This window comes from Chiloscyllium punctatum, chromosome 40 (genome assembly GCF_047496795.1).
Source record: "Chiloscyllium punctatum isolate Juve2018m chromosome 40, sChiPun1.3, whole genome shotgun sequence".
Lineage (NCBI taxonomy): Eukaryota > Metazoa > Chordata > Chondrichthyes > Orectolobiformes > Hemiscylliidae > Chiloscyllium > Chiloscyllium punctatum.
This window is the reverse complement of record NC_092778.1, coordinates 63699647-63727312: the sequence shown is the minus strand read 5'-3', so window position 1 is coordinate 63727312 and position 27666 is coordinate 63699647. Positions and strand designations below refer to the sequence as shown.

At 41.2% G+C, this 27666-nt stretch overlaps 1 protein-coding gene across 1 annotated transcript in view; it reads left to right on the top strand.

The window, feature by feature from the left end:
- Positions 1-27666, top strand: part of shisa9a (shisa family member 9a) — a 325898-nt gene that overhangs the window by 19462 nt on the left and 278770 nt on the right. The window lies entirely within an intron of this gene.

Genomic DNA, 27666 nt, shown 5'->3' with positions numbered 1-27666 from the left:
TCGTGAATTAACACTTCCCTGTTAATGCAATGGTGATTTTTCTGTGTGAATATATAGTGAATCACAAAGTGCAGGCAGGTAGTTGGTTCCCTATGTTTCCTTAGTGTGTTCTTCTGTATATCATTCCATGCTTGATGTACATCAGAAAGGAACATGTAATACACGAGAAACTAAAAGGAAAAGTATAATTTATAGAAAAACTGATCAAATCACTTTAGATATTTTCCTATTAACAAGTTAAGTGCCTTGTGTCTGAATTAAGCCATTAGACTATGTCTATTATCTCTGATTTTGCATACATACATTTTAATAGAGGCTGGTCCCCATAAGAGCAATCTAGAACTACCATTAAAATTTTCTTTTAACATAAATTGCTGTTCTGAGTTTTTTTGCCTTCCCTTTTGTGCAATTTGCAAGGATTAATGTAGCACTTTGGGGAGAGGGAAAACCAACTGGTCATGAGGGAAAGCTACTAAAGATCCTGCGTGCGAAGGCGCGGATATTTTGCTTTTGGCTTAACTGTGGCACAGAAAATCTTGGTATGCTTAGCTTTGTAAGTAAGGGTAAAAGCCATCTTCTATTGTTCAATTCCAAAATGATGCACCCAAGTGCCCAGTGCTTGGCTGGCCTTCATTGAGTCTTCGTGACAGCTCAGTCAACATCATAGGCGGGCTGAAATCCAGAAGATCACATTCTGAATGTGTCAGGTTAACTTAGACTGGGTTAAATGAAGGCTGTCATTTGAGAAGAGCAGAGGTGAGGAGCTATGGAGCTTGAAGACTGAACTAACTTGGCCTGTAAATTACTGAACATGGGAAATCAATTTTAGTTCATTTATCTTTGACTTTTCATCCAGACAGTATAGCTTTGTCTCTGACTGCCTGTGGGTGAGACTGTTGGGAGCACTTTTGCTGCTATACAAGGTTCTGATGAAGAGAATTGTTATCCTAATGGAGGTACTGGACTGGTTGGAGGAAAGATGATGATGCTAAGATGTCCATGATTACATTTTATTCATTCATTGTATTTGGGCATCGCTGGCTGGGACAGCTTTTATGGCCCATCCCTAGTTGCCCTTGAGAAGGTGGTGGTGATCTGCTTTCTTGAACTGCTGTGGTCTACGTGTTGTAGATAGACCAACAATGCTGTTAGGGATGGAGTTCCGATAACACTGAAGTTTGACCTGGTAACACTGAAAGTACAACAACATAGTTCCAAGTCAGGATGGTGAGTGGGTTGGAGGGGCCCTTGCAGGTGGTGGTGTTCCCATGTATCTGTTGCCCTCATTCTGATCGATGGTGGTGGTTGTGGATTTGGAAGGTGCTGTCTGAAGAGCCGAGGTGAATTTCTGTCGTGTACCTTGAAGATGTTACACACTGCTGCTATTGTGCATTGGTGGTTGAGAGAGTGAGTATTTGTCAATGTGGTCCTGGATGGTGTCAAGCATCTTGAGTGTTATTGGAGTGGCATCCATCCAGCCAAGTGGGGAATGTTTCATCACACTCCTGTCCTATGCCTTGTGGATTATGGATAGGCTTTTTTTTAGATTACTTAGATTACTTACAGTGTGGAAACAGGCCCTTTGGCCCAACAAGTCCACACCACCCCGCCGAAGCGCAACCCACCCATACCCCTACATCTACCCCTTACCTAACACTACGGGTAATTTAGCATGGCCAATTCACCTGACCTGCACATCTTTGGAGTGTGGGAGGAAACCGGAGCACCCGGAGGAAACCCACGCAGACACGGGGAGAACGTGCAAACTCCACACAGTCAGTCGCCTGAGGCGGGAATTGAACCCAGGTCCCTGGCGCTGTGAGGCAGCAGTGCTAACCACTGTGCCACCGTGCTGCAGGATTCCTAGCCTCTGACCTGCTGTTGTAGCCACTGGATTTGTACGGCTACTCCTATTCAGTTTCTAGTCAATGGAAAACCCTCAGGATGTTGGACAATACTGTGCAAAAATATTTACAGGCTGAACAAATCCTATCAAAAGCTTTATTAAGGACTGTAGTGTTCTTTACCAAAGAGGTAACTGGGAATCTGTGCCAGTTATTGCCAGTTAACCACAGTTACTTGTGATTGAGACAATTAAGAACTACACAAATTTTAAATCTCTGAAAGAATCAGAGGGTATTTGTGCAGTATCAGCCACAATTCCAGCTGGGTACTGATTTATCAAGCGCCTGTCACAATGTTTAGGGAGGCTGGACAATTCAGTTGAGTTAGCATCTTAGCAAGGTAGCAGGGAGTGAGGCATAGCCTGCTGAAGTGTAACAGGAGGCACTTACGGCTACCGTAGCTAACTTGCTCAATTTCTCAAACTGCAAAGGCCACCTTTCTTACTATCTTGTTTATCGGAGTCATTGTGCAAAGAATCTACCATATTGACACAAGGGTCATGCTGGACATTGTCTTGGTACACTCTTCTTTAGTAATTTCACCCTCCCAGAACTCTTCACACAGCATATAGATAGAGAAGCTTGTGATTGCCTTGTTGTGATGAATATTGAGCTCTAGGAGTATCATGTAAAGGGTAATGTCACCACAGCCCCAGAAGATCATAGAGCTGTTCTGTCATAAGAGGGAGAGAGAGAGAGACAACTGGTGGGGCGTTTATTCTGAGGGTCACCAAGGCTCAGGCAAAGGTTGAGGTAGAGAAGGTGGGACCTTCATGGTGACCCCAGCCAGTGTAGGAATTGTATCCATGCTGTTGACATCACTCTGCATCATGAGCCAGCTGTCCAGCCAACTGAGCCAACCAACCTGCTGAAAATGGAATCATTGTAGTCTTTTTTTTCCTCTATTTACTCACAGCATGTAAGCATCTCTGGCCAGGCCAGCATTTATTGCCCATCTCAGAGGGCAGTTAAGAGTCAACCATGTTGCTTGTGGGTCTGGAATCACGTATCGTCCAGACTATACAAGGATGGCAGTTTGCTTCTCTGAAAGGCGTAAGTGAATCAGGCAGGTTTTTAATCTACAATAAATTCCAGATTCATGGTCATCATTCAACTCTTAATTCCAGATTAATTATTGAATTCAAATTCCACCATTTGCTGTTGTGGCGTTTGAACCCTGGTCCCAGAACATTCGCTGAGTTTCTGATTTAAGAGTCTAGCAATAACACAACTAGGCCATTCCTTCCCTCAGGTTATACACAGAAGAGCTCTGCCTCCTATTGGCCTCTATGCAGACATTCCTGTTTTGGTTAATTTGGAGGCAAAGTATTGGAATGAAGAGCGTTAGAATAGCTATGATTTGAGGAGTTGGAAGTGATTGCGCCTTAAGGCACTCGAACACAGGTGGTAAATTATGTGTTCTCATCTGTTTAATATAATCTGTCCTTGTCACAATTGTCGTCATTTCTTCTGTTCAAGCTTAAATAGTGACAAATTATTGAATTCAGTGCCCATCCTGCATCACATCTGATCAAACGTCTTTGATATGACATGACTTTGCATGTTACTCACCGGTAAGAATAATTCTGGGCCGAATAAGAGTATTCTTTCACATGTCACTATGATCTCCAAAGATAATAAACAATTGCTCGCTTGCTTTTTACAACATAATGCTGTTTGTTGCCAGATTCATAAATGGATAAGCTCCAATCCAGTTTGGCAGAAAAGTCAAGTATAATTTCAGAAAGTTCTAATCACATTTGCTGGAGTTTGAGGTGAAGGTCAGTGGGGTAGTTTTCAGTTTTCCCAAGTGGATCTGAAACCAGGGAAGTCTGCTGTCAAAATCATCTAATTTCCACTTCCATTTATCTTGGATGAGTAACCATTCTGCTAATTCCCTCCCCAAGCTCGGGAGGGAAAGGTTACCCCTTCCCAGGCACCTGTGACATTACCCAAAGCACCGAAAACATTCACAACGCACACACAATAGCAGGAATGTCAATTGTAAAGTCTGTGTATGTTGCATCAGTAAACTAGGAGCCCATTTGAAACTTGATATTATTTGTTAATTTCATCAAGTTGTTCATGGCAAATTATAACAAAGATCTTGAAAGTTATGAAGAGAGTTTGATCGGGTAGTTGAGGGAGACTTCAGTCTTCATTTGAGGGAGACTTCTAAAGTAAGGGTTATAAACACAACAGGAGCACTGATACTTCCAATAAATCATTCAGGAGAACCGTCCTTATCCAGAGAGTGATTGAAATGTGAAACTCACCACCATTTGGTTTAGACTATATTGGACAGTCCAAAGATGTGCAATTATGTGGATTGGCCATGCAAAATTATCCATAGTGTTCACAAATGTGTAGGTTAGGCGCATTAGCCTTGGGAAATGCAGGGTTACAGGGGCAGGATAAGAGGATGGGTCTGGGTCGGATGCTCTTTGGAGGGTTGGTATGGACTCTTTGGGCCAAATGGCCTGTTTCCACACTGTAGGGATTCTATGCTTCAGGAACACAGATGCATTTAAGAAGCAGCTAGATAAATAAATGAGGGAGAAGGGATCAGAAGGATATGCTAATAAATGTTAAGAACATAAGAACGCAGAGCAGGAGTAGGCCGCCTGGCCCTATGAGCCCGCTCCACCATTTTCAATAAGATCATGGCTGATCGTTTCATGGACTCAGCTCCACTTACCCACCCTCTGACTGTCACCCTTAATTCCTTTCGTTCAAAAAATTATCGATCTTAACTTTAAAAACATTCAGTGAGGAAGCCTCAACCACTCCATTAGGCAGAGTTTCCATCAACTCACAACCCTCTGGGTGAAGAAGTTCCTCTCAATTCAGTTATAAATCTGCTCCCCTAATTTTCAGGCTATGCCCTCTTGTCCTAGTCTCACCTGACAGTTGAAACACCCTCTCTGCTTCTATCTTTTCTATTCCCTTCATAATTTTATATGTTTCTATAAGATTCCCCCTCATTCTTCCAAATTTCATTGAATATATTCCCAATCTACTCAGTCTCTCCTCATAACATGAAGTAATGTAGGGGGGAGATGTGGAACCAAATGGCCTGTTGCAACACTGTAAGTACTGTCAATTGTCTAGTATTAAAGTAAGGTGAACTGATCCTAGCTGACTGTGGCTTGAATTAGTGTGAGCTCCTCGGCTTGCTAACACTACATGGAGTAAAGCTCAAGTTTTAAACTCTGGATTCAAACATGCTTGACCCTTGCAAATGCCTTTTTAAAGTATGCATAGTGCTGACTTAAATATTTGGAGAGCAAATATACATATGTGACCTTTCAAAATAACCACCAGTTTGGCAATTCTGTGCATATGAATAAGTAACCGTGTATGGATGGAGCCGTCCCCCTGACAAAAGAATTGCAGTTATAGTCAGGCGGTCAAAGTAGGTAAAGCTCAGCTTCAGATCATTGAGGGGTCCTGCCAGATAGTGACAGCATTAGTTATTTCTTTTTAATGTCAGGAACAGTTATCATCAACATCCGAAGCAGATTTGTATCATTTGCAAAGGGAATTAGAAACTTGTGCTATGTACGTAATGGAGAAGTAGATATTCCCTATTCCACAGTACCAGCCCCGCAGGATTGATCTGACGGAGGTGGACTAGATTAGAAAGAACCTTTGTGTGTTTTGGACTTGGATGTTTTTCACAGCAACAAATTGCTAATTTATTAACTGACGTACATCACAGTCTTATAAACATTTGACAACTTGTCTCTCGTTCAGGATAATTATATGTGCTTCGTCTAAGTGGAATTACAACATTTGCATCAGTCTGCAAACCAAAAGGCATCCGTACTTACCACCTGAAACAATTCTGCGAGTAATTGATTTCTGAAATAGGGTGTACTTAAAGGCCTGCTATAAATAGGGAAGAACACATTTGAAAATCCTTAGTTATGTCGCTCAGCCTTTTAGCTGTTACACGAAATAATGTTTAGCTAGCCTGGTGCTTAGACTAATGGCAGGTAGAAACATCTATTGCTACTAACAATTAGTAAGAAAATCTGCATAATTGCAGTGACAATTACACTCTTTTATTGCATGATTGAATCGGGCGGGTAATTTTCTACTTAGTGTTGGAAATAGCTTCCATCCGCACTTTCAAACTATTGGCAATGATATTTGTTTATGAACAATTCTGAGCCTTTATTTTTCTTTATTGGACAATGTCGCAGATAAAATCTATTCAGGGAGCTCAACTGTCTTCATTTTAAAGATGCACATGTTTTCATCTGGGTACTGTTAGCCCAGCATTGTTTGATTAATGAATAACACATTTTTAAAGGATTGTTTGTTCATCTGCTGTTTGCTTTTAGGAACATAAGTGACTCCCAACGTTTTGCCTTTTCCCTCTTTGCAGATTAAACAGGAGTGAACCATTGTAAAATCCATTAATGTGGAATTTTTACTGGATGAGATTGCTTGCAAGTGTTGGCGATCATTTTCTACATTGCCAGTTGGCACTAGTGAAATGCAGAGGATGATTCAGCTGGGCCATGTTTTCCGTCAGCTCTGATAATTTTAGTGGCACTGTCCTTGGTCCTGCAGCCTGAAAGATCAATCAGGACCTCTCAGTTTCAAAGACAACAATATGTCAAATAGACTGTAAGCATAGCTGGAGCATTTTCTGTTTTCAAATTATTGGCAGGGCTGTTATCAAGGGCACCAGGCGGCCAGCCTTTGTGTACCAAGATCACGAGAGGCCATCAATGGCATTAGAAAATACTTGATGGAATTATTTTCACCTTTGCTGCCTCTGTTGTTGTATTCCGATTCATCAAATGTCCATCTACTGTAGAGCCTGCCCAATTTTTCATTTGACTGGAATGAAGATTAAGCTTGCTCTACAATGACAGTGATCCACTCTACTAGATTACTGTTGATGTGGCGTAGACAAAGATTTATTATGCTTGTCAGAAGGCAAGAAAGTTGACCAATGTTGGGACTATATACAACACAAGATGTGTAATAGATTATGAAGATGTTCACTTGAGGGGACATTTTCACATTGCCCAAGCAAATGATGTGATCCCCACTCTTGATTCATTCATCTTTCTTTCAAAAAATATAGATGTTCATACACATTCTATTGCTTTCAAATTATGCAAATAAATAATTTTTAAATAGCTCTGCAAAGATATAACCTTGTTTTACAGACAAACCAAAGTTTTTGAAATGTCAAGGCCTGGTCTCAAATAAAGGGGAAACTTGACATTTCTAAAGACAGAAAAGGGAAGAACTTCAATTGATTTAAACATTGGACAGAAGAATAATCGTTGTTTTCTGCAAATTCAAACACAGTTTCTCCTTTTCCGATTCAAGGCTGTACAACTCTATAACTCTATTTGCTCGTGTCTGCGCACAATATTTCTGAAATCAGTTGTAACTGAGACATTCAAATGTTGAAATAGCTAACACTAGGTGTTTCACCCAGGAACGGAACAGTGCTGGTTGTGAGAGAAGAATAACTTCAGACTCACAAACTTATTACTTCACTCTCATCTGTCTCCGCCCTCCACCGACAGCAGCAGAAAATCTCACCATATCCAAGCTCCTGTCAGCTCTGAACAAGAGTCACATTGAACATGAAACATTAACTCTGAACCTCTCTCCACAGTTGCTGCCAGAGCTGCTGAGTTTCTCCAGCACTTCCTGTTTTTGTAACTATTAACACTAGCTGGCCCTCCGATGGGAATGCAGATTTTGAAGCAACTACATTTCTCTTGTATTTCATAGAAACCCTGCAGTGTGAAAAGAGCCATTTAGCCCGTTGGTTCCTCACCAACCCTCTGAAGAGGATTCCCACCCAGTTCCAACCCCCTCCCCCACCTTAATCTGCACATCCCTGAACACTACAGGGCAATCTTGCATGGCCAATCCACCTAACCTGTAAATCTTTGGACTGCGAGAGGAAACCAGAGCAACTGGAGGCAACCCACGCAGACACGGGGAGAACAAATTCCACACAGATAGTCACCCGAGGCTGGAATTGAACTTTGGGTTCCTGATGCTGTGAGGCAGCAGTGCTAACCATTGAGCCAGTTTGGTGCCCTGTTTCTTTGTTACATTGCGCTGTAATATTCTAGACAGTGTGAAATAAAAGCTGTTAGTTATTATCCTACCAATTTGAGTGTTTATATGGATACAACAAGGCGGAAAGGAAAAAGAACAATCTCTTGTTAAGATTTAACACAGAGCATCATTAGTTATTTAATAGTCTACATTGTCACACATCTTAAAGCATATCTGTATTATCTTTAGACAAGAGGAAGAGGTGAATTATATGTACTGTTCACTTCTGTCCATAACAAAAGTGCTGTATTTAATTTTTTCTTTCCTATTTTTCCATCCCTTTTAAACTAGCTAGTGGTACATTTCTCTAAACCCTGTTTGTAAAGTCCAGTTTAAGACTGAATCACAGCAAATTCCTTTGTTTTTACCCTAAGTAGAGTTAATTAATTAATTAATAACCTAGGGAAATTATTTATAACCAACAGTCTCTCACACATGCATCGAAGGATGAAAGGGAAGGGACTGGTGAACAGTTACAAATTACAAAAGAATTAAAAGCAAATATATTGGAATTAGTTGACATGAATTAGCGAAAAAAGGTGTGTTGCTGGAAAAGCACAGCCATCAAGGCAGCATCCGAGGAGCAAGACAGTCAACATTTCAAGCATAAGCCCTTCATCAGGAATGAATTAGAGAGTCCAATGTATTAGTGGAGGTTGTTATAAGGGCTGAGTGTAGAAATCTCTTTTGCAGCTCTGATGCAGTTGAATTGCTGTTGAATGTGCAGCAGCTGTAGACGAAGGATGGGTTGGTTTTGAGGGTGAAGTTGCAAAATTCTTTGCAGAAGCAGACCTTTGTGAGAGATTGAGATCTGAGGCACGTGGTACCTAAGCAAGGAAATGTTGCTTATGATGTGTGACCTTCTGATGTTACAAGCAGACAAAGGAAAGAAGTTAAATAAAAACTGCAACATCAAAGACAATTTAAAGAAACTAACATTTCATACATGAGCTCAGCTAACAGAAACAAAAATTGTCAGAGAAACTCAGCAGGTCTGGCAGCATCTGTGAGGAGAAAGCAGAGTTAATATTGTGGGACTCTTGACTTCATCAGAACTGATAGCAGCTGGGGAAAACTTATATTTATGCTGAGGACAAAGTTTGGGGGTGGTGGGACTCAAAATGTCAGCTTTGCTTTCTCCCCACAGATGCTGCCAGACCTGCTGAGTTTCTCCAGCAATTTCTGTTTTTGTTTCTCCAGCATCTGCATTTGTTTGTTTTAGCTTAGCTAACAAGGTGTCATTTTGATGTCCCGGTCAAAACCTCTGTCTTTTGGACCAGATAATAGTCATGATTTGGAGGTGCCAGTGTTGGACTGGGGTGGACAAAGTTAAAAACTCACACAGCACCAGGCTATAGTCCAACAGGTTTATTTGGAAGTACTAGCTTTCGGAGTGTTGCTCCATTATCTGATAGCTACTGACAAAGGAGCAGCGCTCCAAAAGCTAGTACTTTTAAATAAACCTGTTGGACTATAATCAGGCATTGTGTGGTTTTTCGCTTAGATAGTAGTGGCATTAATTAGTACCATCTCCTGCATAATCTGTTTCAATGGTTTCCCTTGATTGGAACTGGCCAAGATAACATTTTGTCTCTATTCCTTTGTGTTGGCTTGACTGGAATATTCACACAAGTAATTGGAAGGGCTTTCGCCTGAAATATCGACTCTCCTGCCCCTTGGATGCTGCCTGATTTGCCGTGCTTTTCCAGCGCCACAGTCTCAATTCCAGAGAGATGAGTCAGCTTTTGTCATGGTAATTGCTGGAAGTTTGCTGAAGCAGTTGCCATGACAATGTATTACAGTAGATGTCAATGATACTCAAAGATTTGTTGTAAAGAAGGAGGCCACTTGGCCCAGCTCTCGAACATTTCACTCAATGCCATCCTCCCACTTTCTCCCTGGAACCCTGCCCCATCTTCCTTTTCAGTTCACTGTTTACCTTCTCTTTGAATACTTTGATTCTACCTCAGCAAGGCCAGATCCTAACCATTCACTACTTGAAATATTTCGTCTTCATGTGACTTTTGCTGCTTTTGCTGTTTGTTAAATCTGTGTCCTCTTGCTCTCAATCGCTGTGTGAGTAGGAAGAGTTTCCCCCTTTTTTTACTGTGTCCAGACCCTCATGATTTTAATCAGATCTCCTCTCCATTTTCAGCATCAGTGAAAGTAGTCCCAACTTTTCCAATCTATCCACATAACTGAATTCCTCGTTCCTGTAACCTTTCTTGTGAACATTTTCCATGTCCTCTACAAAACCTTCAGACCCTTCCTAAAGTGTGGTACCCAGAATTGGGTCCAACGCTCCAACTCAGGCTGAACTACTGTAAAATACTAGTTCAACATAACCTCCTTGCAATTTTACTCTATACCTCCATGAGTAATATCTCTTGCTACCTTCAATGACTAATGCACATGCACACCAGGTCTCTCTGTTCCTCTACCCTCTTTTAGAATCACACCCTTTGTTTTATAGTGTCTCTCCCTGTTCTTCCTCCCAAATGAATCACTTCACATTTCTCTGCATTGAATTTAATCTGTCACCAGTCTGCTCATTTCACCAACGTATCAATGTCCTCTCCGAGTTCTACTCCATCTATATCAATGTTCATGATGCTTCCAGGTTCTGTATCATCCTCATACTTTGAAAATGGGCTGTGTTCACCAAGGTCTAGTTATTAATATATATCAGAAAAAGCAAGTATCCCAACACTGACCCTTAAGCAACTCCATTACAAACCTTCTTCCAATTCATAGATAATCCGTTAAACAATACCATTAGATAATAAGACATAGGAGCAGAATTAGGCCATTTGGCCCATTGAGTCTGCCCCACCATTCAATAATGCCTGATATATTTATCATCCTTATTCTCCTGCTTTCTCCCTATAACCCTTGATGACATAACTAATCAAGAACCTATCGATCTCCATCTTAAAGACACTCAGTGACTTGGCCTCCACAGCCCACTGTGCCAATGAGTTGCATAGATTCCCCACCCTCTGGCTGAAGAAATTCCTCTTCATCTCAATTCTAAAGCGTCATCCCTTCACTCTGAGGCTGTGCCCTCAGGTACTAGTCTCTCCTACAAGTGAAAACTACTTCTCACACCCATTCTATCCAGGCCTCCCAGTATTCTGTAAGTTTCAATCAAATTCCCTCTCATTCTTCTAAACTCCATCGTGTACTGTGGCTTAGCGGTCAGCAGTGCAATCTCACAGCACCAGGGACCTGGGTTCGATTCCACCCTCGAGTGACTGTCTGTGTGGAGATTGTGCATTCTCCCCCTGTCTGTGTGGGTTTCATCTGGGTGCTCTGGTTTTCTCTCACAATTCAAAAGATATGCAGCTCAGGTGAATTGGTCATGCTAAATTGCCGATAGTGTTAGTCAGGGGTAAATGTAGGGGAATGGATCTGGGTGGGTTGCTGTTTGGAGTGTCAATGTGGACTTGTTGGGCCAAATGGCCTGTTTCCATACCGAAGGAAATCTAATCTACTGACCCAGAGTGCTTAACCACTCCTCATATGACAAGCCCTTCGCTCTCTGTTTCCTGTCACTCTGCCAATTTTATCTCTATGTTGACACTGTGCCTTTAATTCCTTGAGATCTAATTTTGCACACAAGTCTGTTGTATCACTTGGCTCACTGAAGTCCTAATGAAGGGCTTTTGCCCGAAACGTTGATATCGAAGCTCCTTGGATGCTGCCTGAACTGCTGTGCTCTTCCAGCACCACTAATCCAGAATCTGGTTTCCAGCGTCTGCAGTCATTGTTTTTACCCTGTTTTTACCTCACTGAAGTCCATGTTCACCACATCGTTTGCCTCATTAACCCCCTCTGTTACCTCGTTCAGGAAACTCCAATAAGTAAGGTAAGCATACTTTTCTATGAAGAAATCTGCCCTGGCTTTCATTAAAATAGCGTCTCACTAATTTAAATAACTTTTTTGAAGAAGGAATGAAGAGGATTGATGAGAGCAGAGTGTGGACGTGATCTGTTTGGACTACAGTAAGGCGTTCGGCAAGGTTTCTCATGGGAGACTTGTTGACAAGGTTAGATCACATGAATACAAGGAAAACTAGCCATTTGGATATGGAACTGGCTCGAAGGTAGAACACAGAGGGTGGTGATGGAGGATTGCTCTTCAGACTGGAGGACTATGACCAGTGGTGTGCCACAAGGATTGGTGCTGTGTCCACTGCTTTTTGTCATTTTTATAAATTATTTGGATATGGACATAGGAGATGTAGTTAGCAAGTTTGCAGATGACAGCAAAATTGGAGGCGTAGTCGACAGCGAAGAAGGTTACTTCAAGTACAATGGGATCTTGATCAGGTGGGCCAATGGGCTGAGGAGTGGCAGATGGAGTTTAATTTAGTTAAATGTGAGATACTGCATTTTGGAAAGGCAAATCAGAACAGAATTTATACACTTAATGGTAAGGTCTGGGGAGTGTTGCTAAACAAAAAGACCTTGGAGTGCAGGTTCATAGTTCCTTGCGAGTAGTGTTGCAGGTAGATAGGATAGTGAAGAACATGTTTGGTATGCTTTCCTTTATTGGTCAGAGTATTGAGTACAGGAGTTGGGATGCAGTGTTGCAGGACACTGATTAGGCCACTTTTGAAATACTGCATTCTATTCTGGTCTCCTTGCTACAGGAAGGATGTTATGAAACTTGAAAGTGTTCAGAAAAGATTTACAAGGATGTTGCTAGGGTTGGGGGATTTGAGCTATATGGGAGAAGCTGAATAGACTGGGGCTATTTTCCCTGGAGCGTCGGAGGCAGAGGGGTGACCTTTTAGGAGTTTATAAAATTATGAGGGGCATGGATAGGGTGAATAGCCAAAGTGTTCTCCCTTGGAGTTGAGGGAGTCCAAAGCTAGAGGGCATAGGTTTAAGGTGAGAGGGGAAAGATATAAAGGCCTAAGGGCATTTCTTTCACGCAGAGGGTGGTACGTATATGGACTCAGCTGCCAGAGGAAGTGGTGGAGGCTGGTACAATTACAGTATTTAAAAGGCATCTGGATGGGTAAACGAATAGGAAGGTTTAGAGCGATATGGGCCAAATACTGGCAAATGGGACTAGATTAATTTAGGATATCTGGACAGCATGGATGAGTTGGACCGAAGGGTCTGATTCCATGCTACATATCTCTGTGATTCAATGATTCTAATTAACAAGCTTTTTTCCACGTGATTATACACTTTGTTCTAGAAGAAGATGATTGTAGAAGTCTGTAGAAGCTGGAAGAACAGCACCTCATTTTCCTCTTGGAACTCTACAGCCTGTGGGGACTCAATATCAAATTCAACAACTTTAGGGCTTAATGCATCTTCTCCCATGTCCTTACCCCAATCCCCACACATCAGACCTTGTTATCACACAGTCTGCTATCACACACTATCCATTGTTAGCCACTAATAGTCCCCATTAGAGTCATAGAGTCATAGAGATGTACAGAACGGAAACAGACACTTTAGTTCAACTTGCCCATACCGACTAGATATCCCAACCCAATCTAGTCACACCTGCCAGCACTTGGCCCATATCCCTCCGAACCCTTCCTATTCATATACCCATCCAGATGCCTTTTAAATGTTGCAATCATACTAGCCTCCACCACTTCCTCTGGCAGCTCATTCCACACACGTACTATCCTTTGCATGAGAAAGTTACCCCTTAGGTCTCTTTTACATCTTTCCCCTCTCACCCTAAGCCTATGCCCTCTAGTTCTGGATTCTCCCATCCCAGGGAAAATACTTTGTCTATTTAACCTATCCAAGCCCCTCATGATTTTATAAATCTTTATAAGGTCACCCCTCAGCTTCCGATGCTCCAGGGAAAACAGACCCAGCCTGTTCAGCCTCTCCCTGTAGCTCAAATCCTCCAACCCTGGCAACATCCTTGTAAATCTTTTCTGAACCCTTTCAAGTTTCACAACATCTTTCCGATAGGAAAGAGACCAGAATTGCACACAATATTCCAACAGTGGCCTAACCAATGTCCTGTACAGCCGCAACATGACCTCCCAACTCCTGTACTCAATACTCTGACCAATAAAGGAAAGCATACCAAACGCCTTCTTCATTATCCTATCCACCTGTGACTCCACTTTCAAGGAACTATCAACCTGAAGCTGACCATTATCCATGTCTTTGCTGGTCCAACTAATCTTCTCTCTCTTTGGACTCCATCTCCACCTATTGTTTACTCCTCACCCAGTCCCACCACCCCATACAAGACATCCTTCTCCTAGCCCCCGTCGGCTCTGAGGAAGGGTCACTGGACCCGAAGTGCAAACTCTGATTTCTCTCCACAGATTCGGCCAGATCTGCTGAGATTTTCCAGCAATTTGTTTTCGTTGGGCAGAAGTTTCCCCTCTGTTAAAGTGAAACTGACTGAGCTGGAGTTGTTGGTTTGGAGATTGCTTTAGCTTCCTATTTGTAACCTGTAAGATACACCTTGGTCAAGGAGTCGAGAGTGTGTTGCTGGAAAAGCACAGCAGGTCAGGCAGCATAAGCCTGAACGTCGATTCTCTTGCTCCTCAGATGCTGCCTGACCTGCTGTGCTTTTCCAAAAACACACTCTTGACTCTGGTCCACAGCATCAGCATGCCTCACTTATCCACCTTAGTCAAGGAGTTGACTGTACCCACACAGCCTAAAGACAAAACCTACCTTGGCAGCCACTCACAATTGCTGCACAGTTCATTTTAACCAAAGGAGGTAAAGACATGATGAAAATGTTAGTCAATTTATGTCAGAATTGAAGACAACATTTAAAGCATGACTTTAATGAGCTTCTCAATGATGTAATACAAAACAATTTCTTTATGTTCTGAAAGACATGTCAATACAGAACCAACTGTTGGGAGAAGGTTGTCTCACGTCCACTAGAGCTCTTGAAAAAGCCCCCGGTATGGGAATTTGGAAGATTTGCATTATTTTTGTAATTCATTCACAGGATGAGGGCATCTCTGGCTAGGCCAGCATTTATTGCCCATCCCTAATTACCCAGAGGGCAGTTGAGTCAACCCCTTTGCTGTGGGTCTGGAGTCACATGGAGGCCAGACCAGGTAAAAATGACAGTTTCCTTCCCTAAAGGGCTTTTATGAGCCAGAAGGGTTCTTCTGACAATCGACAATGGATTCATGGTCACCATTAGACTCTTATTTCCAGATTCACATTGAGTTCAAATTCCCACATCTGCTGTGGCAGATTCCTAGAACATTACCTGGATCTCTGGAATAATAGGCCAGTGCTAATATTACTAGGCCATCACCCCCTCCTCCCCAGCCCCATTCCTCTATATTGTATAACAGTAAGGGCAGCATTGCAAAATGGTGGTTCTCATCTGGATATTAAATGTGAAACTTGATTAGACAAAGTGTATGAGGAAAAGTTTCAGAAATTGCTCTGCATTAAAAAAATAGACTTTACTAAAACAGTTGCTAGTCACTAGAAAAATAAGGTATTCAAATAGAACACGAACATCAGATACAGCAGTTGTGTGTAATTGTAATTAAGGATAATGTCCCTCATTAACGTCTGAGGTTAATTTTGTAGCCTGAAATGTAACTGGCCAGTGTTGAGATGATCACTACTCAACGTCCGCAGTTATATTTGGCGAAGAGCAACGTTCATATGCAGTCTGAAGTTTCCTGAAGCGAAGTGTATCCAAGGACAGCTGTATATGAAGGACGGGTGTATGTTTTTACTGCACAATGTCATAAATGTTCCTGAAATCAAGGCCCTGAGACAAATCATGGTCATTTTTGCTGTTATGTTGGTGTAAGACACAGCAGCTATATTTATTGGTATAATGATATTTATAGTTTTTGGCATTTTCAGAAAATTATTGTAATTTTGTAACTGTGATGGGGGCAAGATGCTGCATTTATACAACAACACTAATATCCCGTGTATGTTTGAAATCTGAAATAAAAACCAAAAATGCTGGAAATCTGCTCGCGGTCAGACATGGAGGTAGTGCTTCAGGTTGAGATGACCTAGTCACGTGTTGCATCGTGGCATGGTAGCTCAGTGGTTAGCACTGCTGCCTCACAGTGCCAGGGACCCGGGTTCAATTCTAGCCTCAGGCAACTGTCTGTGTGGAGTTTCTGTGTCTGTGTAGGTTTCCTTCTACAGTCCAAAAATGTGCAGGTTAGATGAGTTGGCCATGCCAAATTGCCCGTAGAGTTCAGGGATGTGTAGCTGAGGTGTGTTAGTTAGGGGAATGGGTCTGGGTGGATTATCCTTTGGAGGGTTGGTGTGGGCTGATGGGATTGTTTCTTACCTCAGGTGGTAATGGCTAGCATGATGGGCCATAGCTTTAAATTGAGGGGTGATTGATATAGAACAGATGTCAGAAGTAGATTCTTTACTCAGAGTAGTAAGGGCATGGAATGCCCTGCCCACAACGATAGTAGACCCGCCAACTTTAAGAGCATTTAACTGGTCATTGGATAAACAGATGGATGAAAATAGAATAGTGTAGGATAGTTGGGCTTCAGATTGGTTCCACAGGTCAAAGCAACATCGAGGGCAGAAGAGCCTGTACTATGCTGTAATGTTCTATGTTCTACATTTGATACTTAGGTGATGGTGAATGAACACTACACAGCCCTCTGATACAATTAAGCACTTTTTTTGCAATTCAACACCTGTTTTCCACCTTTGTTCTTCTTTTGAAGGTCTCTTCTAGATATCCTTGAAATTAAGGAAGTCAGTTATTATCACATAAATTAAATGGTTTAATTAAACATAAGAGTATGAGTCGTCATTTCTGGCTGAACATTTTAAAATAATGTTGCTTATGAACATCTCAAAGGACATTTGAATGCATGAAGATTTGGGATGTTTTGAAGTTAGCAGCAAAAGTGTTATGTTAATATGTGTTAATATGTTGAACATGCTTAGGACAGTGGCCCAACCATCTTCAACTATTTCATCAGTCATAACGTCAGAAGTGGGGATGTTCGCTGATGCTTGCACAGTGTTCAGCACCATTTGTGACTCTTCAGACACTGAAGCAGTCTGTGTCGAAATGCAACAAGACCTGGTCAGTACCCTGGTTTGGGCTATCAAGTGCCAAGTAACGTTCACACCATAAGTTGTGAGGTAATAACTATATCCAGCAAGAGAGGTCCCAATCGTTGCCTCCTGACATTCATTATCATCATCATCATCACTGAATCCTCCACTATCAACATCTGAGGGGCTTACCATTGACCAGCAACTCAAATGAACTAGCCATATAAACACAGTAGCTACTAGAGCAGGTCAGAGGTTAGGAATATTGCAGCAAATAATACACCTCCTGACTCCCCAGAATCTGTCTACCATCTACAAGGCACAAGGCAGAAGTGTGATGGAATATTCCCCACTTACCTGGTTGGATACAGCCCTAACAACACTCAAAAAGCTTGACACCATCCAGGACAAAGCAGCCCACTTGATTGGCACCACATCCACAAAGTTTAGATCAGAGTGGTGCTGGAAAAACACAGCAGGTCAAGCAGCATCCTGGGATGCCAAACATCCACTCCATGCACCACCAATGCTCAGTAGCAGCAGTGTGTGTTATCTACAAGATACACTGGAAATTCACCATATATCCTCAGACAGCACCTTCCAAACCCACAACCACTTTCATTTAGAAGGACAAGGGCAGCAGATACATAGGAACACCACTCTCTGCAAGTTTCCCTTCAAGCCCCTCATCCTGACTTGGAAATATATTGCTGCTCCTTCAGTGTCATAGGGTTAACAGCCTGGAACTGCTTCTCTCACATCATTGTGAGATTATCTCCACCAAAGGACTGCAGTGGTTCAGCTCAGCAGCACTTTCTCAAGGGCACCTACAGATGGAGAACAAATGCTGACCCAGTCAGTGACAGCCACAACATACAGGGCTCAGGAAAACGGCTAAGAATTCTGTCCTCTCCTGAAGTGTTAGTTCTTAAAGATTTGTTTTCTGCTAAAAATGGGTCACTACTTTTAAGGCAAGAGAAAAGGAACAAACTAGAATAACCCTGTGTATCTCTGATGAACTGTCATATATAATTTATATATTATACTGTGCTGATGCCATGTGTATTAAACTGTTTTCTGATGTTCCGGGTCTCAGAATTAGTAAAAAAAGTTTCTAGATCGAAATTGCTACGTGTTAATGGGACTAAAACGACACTATTTCTTACTAATGGAAATCATATACAGCTCACTACTTTAAGCTCATTGTTGATTAATTTGAAAGCACCAAATTCCCATTTTCCATGCTAATTTGAATTAAGCAATATAAATGTTGACAATATTTTCAAACAAAAAACAAAATTAAATCATCAGGAAAAGACTATCATGGATAAATGAAGGTGACTGCTGAGAGAGTTCTTGAGTTGTATTGATGAACCGATTAAGTCTGCAACCTGAAAACAACAGTGCACTCTCTCCATTAACTATGTTCAATAATATTTTATAGATTAGATTATTTTTAATTTTATATTGAGTTTATACCAAAATATAAGGTCAATTGTATTTTATATATTAATAATATTGTTAGCATAGCTAGTTACTTTCTGTGAGAAGACATTCAAGATTATAAATGAGTGTAGTACGAAAACAGGTTATAAAACTCTGCTTAGCAGTAAGGACATGAAACATAATCCAAAGGTGATTTTATCACAAGGACATCCCATCTTATATGGAATCATGCCATTAAAATTCAGCGGGTAACTGTTCTGTTGGTGACATGAAGACATGATGTAATGACGATGATGGTGTCCCTGGTTAGTGAAACTAAATCACTCTTTGGGGTGTAATAAACAATTTTGCAAAATTGCAATCTTTACAAATTTCTTTTACACAAATGAGTCTGCAAGTATGATTCCAACCTTTTGGCTGCTTGCCATTTCAATCTACCACCCTGCTCACATACTGCCGTTTCTGTCCTCACTCGACTAGTGTCCCAGTGAAGTCCTACACAGGCTCCAACATTCCTTCTCATTTTCTATTTCAGCACTTCTTAAAATTTGATTTGTTATTGTCACTGCGATAGTGAGAAGTATTGTTTTGCGTGCTATCCAGCTAAATCAAACCTTACGTAAGTACATCAGGGTAGTTCAACAGAATGCAGAATACAGTGTTATAGCTACAGAGGAGGTGCAGAGAAAGATCAACTCTAATATCTGAGAGGTCTGTTCAAAAGTGTGACAACAGTGGGGAAGAAGCTGTTCTTGAATCTGTTGGCACAGATTGAATCTTCTGCCCAAAGGAAGAGGGTAGTGGAGAGTATAGCTAGTGTGGGAAGGGCCTTTGATGATGTTTATTACTTTCCCAAGGCAGCAGGAAGTATAGATGGAGTCAATGGAAGGTAGGAAAAAGTGAGGATGGCAGATTCTGAAGGTCAGAATCGAAAAGTGTGGTGCTGGGGAAACACAGCAGGTCAGATGCTACCTAACCTGCTGTGCTTTTCCAGCACCACACTTTTCAACTCAATGGAACGAAGGCTGGATCTGTGATGGACTGGGCTGCATTCACAACTATTTGTAATTGGTTCTGGTCTTGGGCAGAGCAGTTGCCTTACCAAGCTTTGATGCGTCCAGGCTAGATGTTTTTCCAGGGGGCAGCTACAAAAATTGGTCAGAGTCATTGTGGACATGCTAAATGTCCCTCATGTTCTGAGGGTCATTGTGGACAGGCTAAATGTCCCTCACCTTCTGATGGTCATTATGGACAGGCTAAATGTCCCTCACCTTCTGATGGTCATTGTGGACAGGCTAAATGTCCCTCACCTTCTGATGGTCATTATGGACAGGCTAAATTTCCCTCACCTTCTGATGGTCATTATGGACAGGCTAAATGTCCCTCACCTTCTGATGGTCATTATGGACAGGCTAAATGTCCCTCGTGTTCTGATGGTCATTATGGACAGGCTAAATGTCCCTCACCTTCTGATGGTCATTATGGACAGGCTAAATGTCCCTCGTGTTCTGAGGGTCATTGTGGACAGGCTAAATGTCCCTCACCTTCTGATGGTCATTATGGACAGGCTAAATGTCCCTCACCTTCTGATGGTCATTGTGGACAGGCTAAATGTCCCTCACCTTCTGATGGTCATTATGGACAGGCTAAATGTCCCTCACCTTCTGATGGTCATTATGGACAGGCTAAATTTCCCTCACCTTCTGATGGTCATTATGGACAGGCTAAATGTCCCTCACCTTCTGATGGTCATTATGGACAGGCTAAATGTCCCTCGTGTTCTGATGGTCATTATGGACAGGCTAAATGTCCCTCGTGTTCTGATGGTCATTATGGACACATTGAATGTCTCTGACCTTCTGAGGAAGTAGAGGCATTGTTGTGCTTTCTTGACCATAATGTTGACGATGATGGACCAGGACAGATTGTTGACTGACAACTTTCAGGACTCACTGTTACCAGTCCATTTGCTTTTTGTTCTATGATCTAACCTTCTCTAACCTTACCCTGACACTTCCACTTATGTCCCATTTGCTCATCCCACCTTATTCAGCTGCATGCGATTCATTAGATCATAGAATTCTTATAGGTTTGGCAGCAGGCAATTCAGCCCATTGAGTCCACACTGACCTTCTGAAGAGTCAACAAACCCAACCCACTACTGTATCCCTGAAACCTTGCATTTCCCATGGCCAATCCAACCTAATCTGCACATCTTTGGACTGTGGGAGGAAACCAGAGGAAACCCACACAGACAGTCATCCAAGAGTGGAATCAAACCCAGGTCCCTGATGCTGGGAGGCAGCAGTGCTAATCACTGAGCCACTGTGCCATCCAACAATTGTTTCAATGAAAGTCAAATTGGACTCAAAATGTCAACTCAGTTTCTTTCTCCATAAAAGTTACACAGCTGCTGAGTTTCTCCAGTGCTTTGTATTTTTATTTCAGATTTACAGAATTTGGAGTAGTTTGCTTTTGTTCGGTCAGTCTCCCGGGAGTTTACAATGAGCTGTTGTAATGCTCGGCATATTAAGAAAGAATTGTTATTGATCTCATCTTAAAAATAATTTGTAACCCGCTCATGAATTGCCTTTCTGGAGACTATTTTGTGTAAATTCTGACATTTCATAAATAGATTTCGGCACATCTACCAACTATGCTTGTTTGGGGGAGAAAAAGTACATTGTTTACCTTAATAATATTACAGTAAAGCAAAGAACTGCGTATACTGAAGTTCTGAAACAAAAACAGAAATTGCTGGAGAAACTCAGCAGGTGTAGCAGCATCTGTGGAGAGAGAAACAGTGTTAATGTTCATGTCCAGTCACCTATTTACCTTACCTTGTTCACGTAGTTCAATGTTCCATTTGTGTCTTCTCACATTTATTGTTTAATGTTGAACCATTGCTTGATAATATGATCAGAAGAAAACAAATGATGGAACCTTTCCCTTTTTCTACCTATTTAGCTCAGACTAAGAACATGCAGAAAGCAGGAATCCTCCCACAAAAGTGCACCAATACCCATAACACAATTGTTCAGAGAAGCAGCATTGTTGTATTATACAGTTAAAAGCCTTCAAGACAAGGAAGCTACATCTGCCTTGCAGTCCGTCAGAACTGAATGCCTTTCAGAGAATCCAGCGAAAACATCATCGCTATACTGCAGAGTTCCAAGTCTTTCAGGCAAAAAGAATACAGCAAAGTGAGACAATGTAAAATTGAAAAGCCTTAAAGTAAAATCACATTTGGAAAAATAGCAGTAGGGGTAACATAGCCTGGAAGATTTAATTTGAAATAGAATATAGAATTGGACAGAAAGCAAAAAATACTGGAAGTCACAGTGGGTCAGGCAGCATCCACAGAGAGAGACAGACCAAGCTAGTGTTTTGAGTCTAGATGACCCTTCATCAGAGCTTGATAGAATTGGACATCTTGAAGAAAACCATTCTTAAGATACAGAACTTCTTTCAAATTATATGTTAACTCTGCAGTTGAGTAAACAGCCTGTTATATTCAACTGGGACTGTGGATTATGACATTACTGTTCACCACAGCATACATGCTTTAGATGAAGTTCTTCAAGCTTTGACAATCTTAGTATAATAAAATTCTTGACAAAACAAGATTTAATAAGAGTTCGGCATGGATATGTAGATAATTTCATGAATGATTTCTACACAGAAGTAACAAAAAAACTTACATGGTACTTTAAAATCAGAATTCAAATGAGACAGGATTGTTGTTGGAATTACTGTTGAATCTCTGTCAGATTTATTATAGTCCAAAGAAGATTTGACTTCGGAGAAAATCAATCATTTGTTGAGGCAAGCAGAAAGTCCAGAAGCAACAACAATTAATCCTAAGGGAAGAAAATTGACCTTATCACAGGAGGTCTGCAGAATCCATTCAGTTTGTGAGTTAGTGAAACCCTAAAGACAGAGTGAAAGCAGAGGTAGACACACTGACTAAGAGTCAGTTCCAACGCTGTTAAGCAAGAAACCTCAAGGCACAAGCAGCACTCAGCTTGAGTAAAGAATGTCATATGTATAAAACAATAGGTCACTTCCAGAAGACATGCAGAAGCCGGACACATTATAGGGTAGCAGGAATATAATAACGGCTCACACAAGGATATTAGTGACCTGGAACAACCCACAATTGAAGAGAAATTAAGTGTTCTTCCAGGGAATATTGGTAATCCAAACTGATCTGTTTTGACAAGAAGGGTTTTCTGTCAATGGACATCATTTTAATTTGAAGGTTGATGAAGGGACAAGTATCACTGGATTATCTGATTGGATACCTTGGGTAAAAAAACACTGTTTATAGCCTACAACCAGTGCAACTACATAATGCAGAAAGAATGCTATTTAAGATTAAAAGCAGGCTACAAGCAACTCTGTAAAACAAATGGTGTAAGAGTAGAAAATGGATACATGCTTCACAATCAAGAATTTTTACTCATTGATAATGAATGTGTTTTGACCTCAACCTTATTCAAATGGCAGAAGGGATTCAACTAATTTATATTCAACAGCAAACAGCTCAAAAGACAGCCAGTTATGTCAAGATATTTAAAGAGATACCGGTCAGGCAACAATTGGCCAAGGAGCAGACAATTATGGAGACACAGGTCAAAGCAGAGTTAGTTATTGAACAAACAGCTACTAATTGACTAGACTGGTGACAGACTACAAATTTGACTGGGCTTTCTAGTCTTAAGTAGAACCCATATAGAAGGAAGAATTCATTGAGACTATCTAGTTAATAGAAGAGAATTTCTTCATATTGTCAACAGGATGGAAGTCTCCAACTACAGTAGGCTTTCAGAATTGTTTCCACTTCTATTAATATTGAAGGGAGTTCAGATGACAAGTCTCATTAAGGTTTGCAAAAGGATGCCAGTGTTGAGGAAGCAATGAGCACTATGAGCCATTTGAGCTTATTGATGGATCTTTAATTGAAGTTAATCAGACAGGAACGCAGCCTGCTGAACAAATTGTAACAGCAGATTTGAGTTTGCTGTCAGATGATGAGGTGACACAAGTTCAAGAGAAACATTTCAGTTCTTTGTCTTTCAAGGAAGAATTGTTGATCTGGCAGAGATCATACTGAGTAAGCAGCATCCCTGAGGAAGGGACAATGTTGGCTTCACCAGTAAAGTAACCAAGGAGCAAATGCAATAATCCAATATATTCAACAAATTGAACTATAGAATCTACATTCTTCATTGCACCATGGCATGGACATTAATCACAAGGATTTTCTCACACAGATCAAAGATAAATCACATATGGATCCATAAAAGTCATTAGTGCCAAATTTGGGAGAGCTGTCAATAGACCACTCAAGCATAGCTTGATGTAGTCACAGAATCATACCTTACAGACAATGGTTCTGACAGCACCATCACCATCCCTGTCCAGCAGAGATAGTGACATAGTGGAACACAATTAGGAGAGAGTTGCCCTGTGAGTCCTCAACATTGACACTTCCTGCTCATTACCACCAACTGTCCTCCATTGGCTGATGAATCGGTACTCCTCCACGTTGAACAACACTTGAAGGAAGTGCTAATGTGGCAAGGATACAGAATGTGCTCTGGATGGGGGCCATCAACGTCCATCACTAAGAGTGTCTAGACAGCAGCACTATTGATCAGCTTGGTAAAGTCCTAAAGGGCATTACTGCTAGGTTGTGTTCACATCAAGTGATGTGGGAACCAACAAGAGGAAATCATACTCAACCTCACCCTCACCGATCCGCCTATGCCAGATGCATCTATCCATGACAGCAATGATAGGAGTGACCACTGCACAGTTGTTTAATGGAGTAATCTACACATGGACAATACTCTAGTCATGTTGTGTGCTATTGTCAACATGCTGAGTAGGATAGACTTTGAACAGATTTAGCAACTCATCCATGAAGTACTATGGGTCATCAACAGCAGCAGAATTGTACTCCAACACAATCTGCAACCTCATAACCCAACATATCCCCCAATCTACGAAACCATCCAACCAGGGGATCAACCCTGGTTCAATAGAAAATGCAGGAGGGCATGCCAGGAACAACACCAGGCATACCCAAAAATTAGGTGTTAGCCTGGTGAAGGTATAACACAACACTACTTCCATGTTAAACAGCATAAGCAGCAAGTGTCACAACTCACTGGGTTCATGCTCTAGGAACTAAGCACCACTATTCCTGGAGTTATCACAATTGTGAAAACATTTTCAAACGAGCCAAAGACCCCACTTTACCAGATGAATGCAAGTTAAAAGGAAATACCTACCATTTTCCTGTACTAAATGAGAAATTAATTGCTTATAATTGTCCTTTACCCATGGCATTTAGGAAACATAAATGGCTAACTTATGCCTCTGTAATTAACTCTATCTCTTAAATTCTCCCTTTCACAAAAAGGCAGACACACAAACCAGGCAAGACATGGATATTAGGGGTGGATTAGGGAAGCTCAGTTCTAAAGCACCATTCTGGATCACAGGATTCCATCAAGTTCTTTTTTTCTTTTTCTTCCACTTCCTTTCTGGTTCTTTGTTGTTGGCATCAAGTTGTTTGCACACAAATGGTCTCTTCATTCACTGGTTGACAATTTGTCCATTCATCATCTTTTAAGATGTTTTATTCCTTCTCCAACAGGGGGTTTGCAGCAAAAGGTGAGTGGGAGGTAACTAGTTGCTACTGGAGACTTTCTGGGACCTCCAGCCTGGAGACACAAAGAGAGATTATTTGATGTTTGCCCTTTGCAGTCTGCATGGTTTTCTGCTGCACTACTCCCACACAGGCCATCGGTCACCTGGTTAGGAAAGAATCAGAATGTTATTCTCAATCAGTTTTCCCTTAGTTCAGAAACTATCAGCTCCATAATGTCTGTTTCTGTTCTCACTGTTCAAGAAAAAGGCAACAGCTCGCTATGAGCTCCAGTAGATATAACTATTAAAGCTGCAACATATCTTTGCCCAATCTCCCTGGTTTAAAGCAATATCTTCCTTTTTTTAGACCTTGTAAATCTTTTCTGAACCCTTTCACGTTTCACAACATCCTTCTGATCAGAAGGCTTGGAAATATATCGCGGTACCTTCACTGTCGATGGGTCAAAATCCTGGAATTCCCTCCTTCAGGACATTGTGGGTCAACACACAGCAATAAATTATAATGGTTCAAGAAGGCAGCTCACCCCCACCTTCTCGAGGGCCAACTAGGGATGGGCAATAAATGCTGGGCCCAGCCAGCGATGCCTATGTCCCATGAAAGAAACAAAACATCAAGCTTTTCTTGGGAAATAAGGAACAGCTAAAAGTTTCCTCTTTAGAGATTTTGACAATGTCTTCTAATGTTTCTAGAATCATCTTTTATCTGTCTATAAAAATGAACTTGTTCTGAATGCATTGAGGTGTTGTGGAGCTGCAGTGCTTCAGCTTATGGGAGTTGTAAATATTTTTCTGTCCCATATAAGAAGTGGAAAAGAGCTTTTGTGACTGTTCACAAGTGGAAAGCTATTTAATGTTGCCATAAAAGCTTATAGAACATCAAAATTGCTGATTTCAATATGCATAAGTCTTCCAGTTCCATTCCGTTTTGAAATCTTTGTTATCAATCACACTTTACAGTTATTAAGATCATTTCAACAAGAATCACTTCAAGGTGTAGAGTGGAAAAAGATAGCAAACTCCAGTGAGGTGTTCCAACATCGGCTGACCTGAATTAGCCAGGTCCCTTCTGTGTGTTGGCTTAACTTAACACATGCTGCTTTCACATTGCGTGTGCTTGTAATTCAACCTCAGAGATACACGATATGAGAGAGAATTTAACTGATTTAGGTGGAATAGATCATTCTTTATATAGTAACTAAAGTAGTTATGGTTGTGCCTTGCCAGGAGTGATTTGATTTTGTTTTGGTCAGATCTCCATGAACTGTTAATGAAAAACAAGATGGAATGTAGTCATGATTTGGAGATGCCAGTGTTGGACGGGGGTTTTCAAAGTTAAAACTCACATAACACCAGGTCACAACCACCTGATGAAGGAGCGACACTCCAAAAGCTAGTGCTTCCAGTCAAACCTGTTAGACTGTAACCTGGTGTTGTGTGAATTTTAAAGATGGAATGTAAGAACCTTCACCTTTCCCAGTCTCCGAGCTTTAAGATTCCTCTTAAGTGCAACATGAACAATTAATGAAAGGAGTAAAATTTCTTGGGCTGGACTGCTGTGTCTGAATATGTTCTTTTTGTGTCTTAGCCTTGTGCCATTTGTTCTGAGGAAGTATGGATTTGTAATGGAGACTTCCACGATCTATCACAAAATAAATTGATAGTGACAGGAGCTGTTAACATTTCAGGCTATTATGCAAACCAATTTGACCTCCCCTTTTATCCTCCATTATCTTGAGCAATCATAATGAAATTACAACTGATTTACACAACTCTCCCTCTGATAGTTTATTTAATTATTCACGATTCATATCTCAGCTGAACACATTCTATCACACTCTTTACAACCTGGTTTCATTGGATAATTAAACTCATCAGAAAGGCACAGTTAGAGTCCATTTTAGGGCTGGAATTAAATAAAAGTACCAATGCTTAAACACAATGAAATGTAAAGGAGCACCTTCACCTTCACTCCTCTGGCACCTTCACTTATGAACACACCGAATTAAGCAGACTTTGGTGAGTCTGGATTTCGTAGAAACCTACAATAGAGGGAGAGGCCAGACAGCAGGCTGCGCTATCTGAATTACCTTTTCGGTCGATTATCAATTTTCCAACTGACATGCTTTCTCGTGGTGATTTGGGAATGTGCTTCCTAATGGGAATCTTGCCACGAGAACAGCTTAATGGGAAATCTAAGACATGCACCTCATAATTTTCCATCTGTTTTTCATTCATGAAATTGACCCCAACATGTAAAATTGATTTGTGTGAAAATTATGTGGATGTTCTCTGTGACTCAGTAATGTGTGTTTCAAATGGTTCACACTCCCTTTTGGAAATGAGCATGTATAATCTTTCTCTCTGTGCATAAAGAGTGTTTACACCAGTGAGCAGGAATTAATCAAAACCTTCCACAAATTTGAAATCTTCCTTTGGTACTAATGGAATACTTCAAAGCATTGTTGGTTTCTCATTTTGAAATCTGCAAAAGTGAAAAATG